Source organism: Ailuropoda melanoleuca, chromosome 1 (assembly GCF_002007445.2).
Source record: "Ailuropoda melanoleuca isolate Jingjing chromosome 1, ASM200744v2, whole genome shotgun sequence".
In the NCBI taxonomy this organism is placed as follows: Eukaryota; Metazoa; Chordata; class Mammalia; order Carnivora; family Ursidae; genus Ailuropoda; species Ailuropoda melanoleuca.
The window spans coordinates 136105330-136111329 of record NC_048218.1 but is presented as its reverse complement, the minus strand read 5'-3'; the positions used below and the strand labels follow the sequence as shown (position 1 = coordinate 136111329).

Sequence of the window (6000 nt, the reverse complement as noted above, 5' to 3'; positions counted from 1 at the left end):
TTCTGATTAACTCACCATAAACTATCTTCTGATTTAAAGATGAGAAACAGAAATACATTTACTTCTGAGAGTTCTATGTATGTGCAATTAATACTGAAATAAAGATAAAAGGTGTGTTCTTTTCCATCACTAAGCATGATCTAGTGTCTTAATATGTAACTACCTAATGATCCAGTGATGAGTGGATTGCCATGATCAAATGAAACAAATGGAAAAAAAAAATAGCTGAAGCTTATAAGGGGAAAACACCTGATAGAAGATTAGGAGGCAGGTGAGCTGCTTTCAACTTACGCCATCACTTGTTCCAATTAGACACAGACTAATATATACTCCGGTTTTCTTTAACGAGTCTAACAACGTTTACCTGTCAGTACTGATACGTTAGTATGTGGGGAAACATTCATAAAGTAGTATTTATTATATGGTGGAGAGGTTCAATATATGACCAAGGTATGACTAGTTTTATAGATGTGAACACTAAATGCTTTATCTCCATTTTCCTTAACTCTGTACATACAACTTCGCAGTTTCTTTTATCGATCTCCTTTTTTTCTTGTAAATTCACCAAATTCTCTCTCTTTCTTCCTTCCTTCCTCCCTTCCTAGAGAGAACTAAGACGGCAGATTTTTGTTGGAAAGGAACAACAAGCTACTACCTTCTGCTGAAAGTGTAGCCAAATCCTCTGAGATCCTGCTACATTTAAATTCTGGACCCAGTAATTATCTTTCTCCTGTCTTCTTGGCTAAGGTAGCTATAAGTGGAGTTGGAGAAACCTAGAATATACTTATTCTACTCTTAGCAATCCCTGCTGCCTTCCCTTATGTTTCCCAGCATAGATTTGATGATTCTTGAAATAGTACAATTAGAAATTTATCCTTTGGCTTCATTAAGTATTAAAATGTAATCCTATGAGAAATAGTGTATTTCACATCATTTAACACATATCTACTACCATACAGTAAGAATGACTTACTCAGATTCTATCTGCACCTTAACGGAAATGGGTGAGGTGTAGTCAAAAATTTTTCCAAGCACCCGGAAACTGGACAGTACTTTGTTCTTTCTTTCCTTTCCTTTCTTTCTGTTGTTTTTTTTTTCCCCCTCAGAATGAAACAGGTATAGAACAGCAATTAGGTAGTTCTAACTGATGATAAACACATCTCTTTCAGTGTAATTAAAGATCACTTCTTAAATCTTGAATAGCCACCCTTGGAGATACGCTGAACTGTATAACACACCTTGTAATTTAACAAAACTTAATGTAAAAAAGATTTTCCCCACTCGGTGTTTTTGCAAGGAGTTAGATAGGGTATTGGCCCTACAGGACAGATTACTAAACAGATTACAGGACAGTGAATCTCAAACTCTTAGAAAGTGTTGTAAAACCATACTGATGGGATCCTTTTAGTAGAAATTAAAAAATAAATGCAGTGACTGATTATCATCATCTTATCCACTGTTTTCAGCACCTAATTTAACCCCTAAATTTTTGCTAAACACCTACCATGTGCAAGATACTTAGAGAAGTACCCTAAGGATTACAAAGCCAGGGACACAGCTGAGGCCATTCATCACAACTTTGCACTGTGCAGTTGATTCTGCCTGCTGTGTACTCAGAGCAATTAAAAGGAAGGAAAGCACAGAACCCAGTTTCCAGATGTTGTCTTCCCATGGTGCATTCAGGATGCCTTAGTAAATGCAGTCTAAATTTTAAGTCAGGGTATTTCAAACTAAACCAGTTCAATACAAATTCATAGGCATTGTTTTAGGGGCTTGGGAAAGAAAGACAAAAAACAGCCAACAGCCCATGAGGACACATGCCTAACTAATTATGACAGAACATGAAAAGGGCTTCTAACAGTAGTGAAATCAAAGTGCTTTGGGAAAACAGGAAGGAATGATTAATTCTGTAGGGCCTTTGTGGAAAAGGTGGAAGTAGTAGCAAACAGAGATGCCGGGAGATGCCGTTTGGCTTGAGTATATTAAGATAGGATTTCGACAGGAGGGAAAAAGGGGAAATCCAGTTAACCGCAATTCTAGTTAAACACAATATCCCGGCCAATAAACTGACAAAATTATTAGACAATTAATAAGTAGAGAGTTTTTAAAAGTTAAAAACTACTTACCATGAACCTCCTAAGTGCAAAGCCCTAAGCTGTGCTGTGGGAGAAAAAGAGGTATTTTGTCCTTACAATGAAGTTGCAATTTGGACTGAGGGGTAATGGCATAAACAGATAAAATAATAGAAAATAAATAGAAAAATGCATTAAATACACCAAGGGTACGGTTAATTACCAAATGAGTGGTATAACATTAAATATAAAGCATTCAAAAAAAGGTTGCTATAGGTCAGAATAGCCTGTAGGGACTTAAATTTTTCTGTATCTAAAGAGGAAAATTATGGGGTTGGTTGGTGGAAAGTCAAAACCAAGGTTACAGAAATGGGGCAGCATGAGACACAGGAAAGAACCTTGGTCAGAGTTAGGAAACTTGAGTCCCTCCTGAGCCTTGCTCTGCCACTAACCATCTGCAACTTGCAATGACTCATTTAGCTTCTGTGGCCCTCAGCTCTCTGCTGCTGAGGAGACACTGAATGAAGAGTCTCCTCCCACCTTCCACTTCTCCCATTGTTGCCTTTGATTGCTCACTACCCCCAAACTAAAACACCACTTGTCATTTGCCAAAGGAGCTCTGGGACCTTACAAGCTGTGCTCTTAAATCAAGCTGACAAATGCAGAACCCTATGGCTGCTTTTTTTCCCCCTATGGCTCTACCCCCAAGTCAGCTTCATGTTTGGGACTAATAAGTGCAAGGTGTGTGATTCCAGACCTAGAGTTCCAATCACAGAAGGATTTACCATGCAGCTAATGAGGCCCAAGCTTCAGGACTCATCACTTGCCCTTTCCATGACCCTGAGGGCAGCCTGACAATACATTCACATAGTGTTTTTTGGTAAGATCTGTAGAAATAAAGCTATTTCTGCATTGCTTTTCTAAAGAGGCTCCCATCTCCAAATTGTCTAAGTTCCAGACTCCACAAAATGTGGATACATCCCTGTTCCCCATATACTTCAGTTTCCTATTGTACGATCAAGGCGTGTACAAATCTATAAAGGAAAGCTCCTGGCAGAAATAGATGACACATCCCTGTTGCCTGTTATAAGGTAAAGAGGAAAGAAGACTTAACATCCTGGGCGGCTTTCTGCTACCCCCCTCCCCCCCATTTTTCCCCTCCCCCTCTACTTTGTCTTTCCTCGTGCTAGCCCCTTCATGGAGGTTTGTTCTCCATTGCTCATCCTCATGCCCGTTCTTTCAGGGCCAGTAGCTCGGGGTTTTACTTAGTGGAACACAGGTACTCTTTTTGAGGCTTAGAATCTTTTGGACATTATTTGTCCGGTTTCTTCCGCGGGAGTTCCTTACCGACTTTATGGTATAGAATATTTGGGTCCCAAAGTCAGCCGGGCGCGGGCTCAAACGTCAGCGGCTGCAGCACAGGCAGAGTGCACGGGGTGGCCAGCCCGGAAAAAAATGCCTCAGCGCGGCCGGAGCTACATTTAATCCACGCTGCTGACAGCCTGCGCGCCGGCAGGGATGGACTTCGGCACGCTGGGGAGGACTGGCGTGCGCGGAGGAAAGGGGGGGCAAGGGCTGGGGGTGGAGATCGGAAGGGGAGAGGTAATCCCCGGCGTTTTGAGCATCCCCTTTTTAGAAAGACTGAGTCTCTCCCAGGACAGCTGCTGCGGTCACACCACAAACTTAAAAGCCGCCCTCCCGCTCGGAGCGTGCCTTTCCTCGCCACACTCGCCTCCCCAAAGCTCCAGCTGGTGCCTGGCTCCCCGCCTGTCCGGTCTCGGCGCTCCGGGGCCAGCAGCGCCCCCTGCCTCCCCGTCTGGCCTCTGCGGCCGCAGCCTCCGCGCTCCGCTAGGGCCGCCGGCGGCTCCGCGGCTCAGCCAGGGCTGCCTCTCAGAGGAGCTCGCGCCGGTGCCCCGGGTCGCCGCCGCGCACGCCCACAGCCTGCATCCCCTTCCTTTCTTCCTGAAAGGACATCTGGCCCAGAGAGAGGGGGAGAAGAGTTCGCGGCAGGTAAGGCGGGCTTCTGGTCACCTGCTACCTCAGTGGGAGGGAGCGCTGGGGACCTCAGAGTTAAGCAGGGGTGACTGGATTTGGGGGGTGGCTGTGGGTCGGAAGTGAGGGTGCGCAGCCCTAGGATATAAGGAAGCGTCCAGGGACGGAGAAAAGGCTCCGGAGCGGAGCGGACGGGGGGTGGGCGCACGGGGGAACAGACTGGGAATCAGTGCGCTTAGGAGCGGACGGCCTGTGCTCGCCGCTCCGGGGACAGCGTGGCGGCGGGGGCGCAGTCCCACCTCCCCGCTGCCGCGCCGCCGCCGGCGCCTTCTCAGCCGAAGCCGGCCGCTGCCAGCACCCAGCAAAGTTTTCCTTTTGAGACGCGCCCGGGAACTTCACTCTGTTCTTCGCTCCCTCCGCGGCCAAGGCGGCAGGAGAGCGCGTTTGAACGTGCTCTGTGGCTTCCGCCGGCTGCAGGTTCACTGGGAGACGCGATGGTGGGGACCGTCTGGGGAGGACTTGACCAAGGGTATCTGCGACCTCGCTCCCTCCTTTTTCCGTGGGCTGGGGGAGGGGACGAGGAGACCGTAGCGGTTGTTTTTGTTGTGGTGCTTTGTGGGAGGGATGGGCGACGCCTTTTTCCTGGCGAAGGAATAGCGACGCTCCGTGTGATGGAAGCGTGCATCCTTCCAGACCCTGAGGGTAAGGTTGGAGTCAGACACCAGCCACGAAGCTGGCTGGCTGGGAAATGCGGTTATTGCAAAACGCACTCCTGCTGGAGCTGGGCATCCCTTGGTAGCCTCGGCTTGGCTCGCGCGGGAAAGGCCTGGATTTGACTCCTGCTGGAAATTTAACGCAGTGGATCAACCCCCTCCCCCACCCCCGGCCCCGGGTGTCCCCTGCCGACCCCTTCCCGGCCCGCCCAGAGTCGAAGCGTTAATGGGCTGCCCTGGCAGTGCAAGGGTTGTTTTCGGCACTGGCAGATTCTCCTTCCCTGGTGACTTGTGTTCAGCCTCGTGGGCTGAGTTGCTCTGCTTCCGTCCCAGCGCTGAGGGGACTTGACAGGAGAGGAGACGCTGCGCTGTCGCCGGCGAGCTGGAATCCAAGGGACTGGATGCGAGCCGCGCGCCCAGCGGCAGGGACCAATGAGGTCCCAAATTCTTGGTTACGGAGTAGGAGTTAAGCCGGCGAAAAGTTCGAGGTTTAGTCGGGAGTGAAGCAAGGACTCTTTTCCACCAAGCCCCTCCCACCCTTCCTTAGCTTGTCAGTGCTGTTTGCCCCAGCGAAGGAAGGGGGGCTTCAAGTCTCAAGTTTAGCCGCAAAGGCTTCTCTTCCTGACTGTATTCGTGGGGGAGGTCCGAACGGGGAGGAGAGGAAAGGGTTATGGGGGAAGTAGAGAAGGGATGAGACCCCCTCCTGGGTCTGGTGCTGCTGTTGTGTAACCATGGCAACCGCCGGGGCGTGAGCGGTCAGAGCCTTATGGGTTCCGCACGTGGAAGGAAAAATGTGGAGGGTGGGAAAGGAGAGAGCCGCATGTCATCACTCCAGTGATGCCTTCGCTTATCCCGCCGTTCCGAGGCCAGACATCGAGGAGATGAGCAGGAAGGGTTGGGGTTGGAAGTAAGCAGACCCAGGCAGGAGTTGCTTTAATTCTGTTCAGCCTTGGAATCGTGGAGACTCCTCCCAGCAGCTAAAACTGGCCAGAGGAGGCATCGCTGACAAGCTACACAGTGACGGTCCAGGTCAGGGAGATGGGCAAAGACCTTGGCCCTTGGAAGAGAAAGGCCAGGAAATACAGGAAGGTGATGTGGGAAGAGATAAGAATAGGGTCAAGAGGTAGCTGAGAGACAATAAAACGGTACTGATTTGGACTGCCAACATTTCAAATGGAATTTGCACATTTATGAGATGGAAACTTGGAGAAGGGAAGGGACAT

General features: G+C 48.9%; 1 protein-coding gene across 1 annotated transcript in view; it reads left to right on the top strand.

The window, feature by feature from the left end:
• Nucleotides 1-3718: 3718 nt before the first annotated feature.
• The window catches only part of SEMA3D (semaphorin 3D), a 200649-nt gene continuing 198367 nt past the window's right edge, over nucleotides 3719-6000 (top strand). The window contains exon 1 of the mRNA XM_034667196.1: nucleotides 3719-4082. The gene's annotated coding sequence lies outside the window, so the exon portion shown is untranslated. The remainder of the gene's footprint in view (nucleotides 4083-6000) is intronic.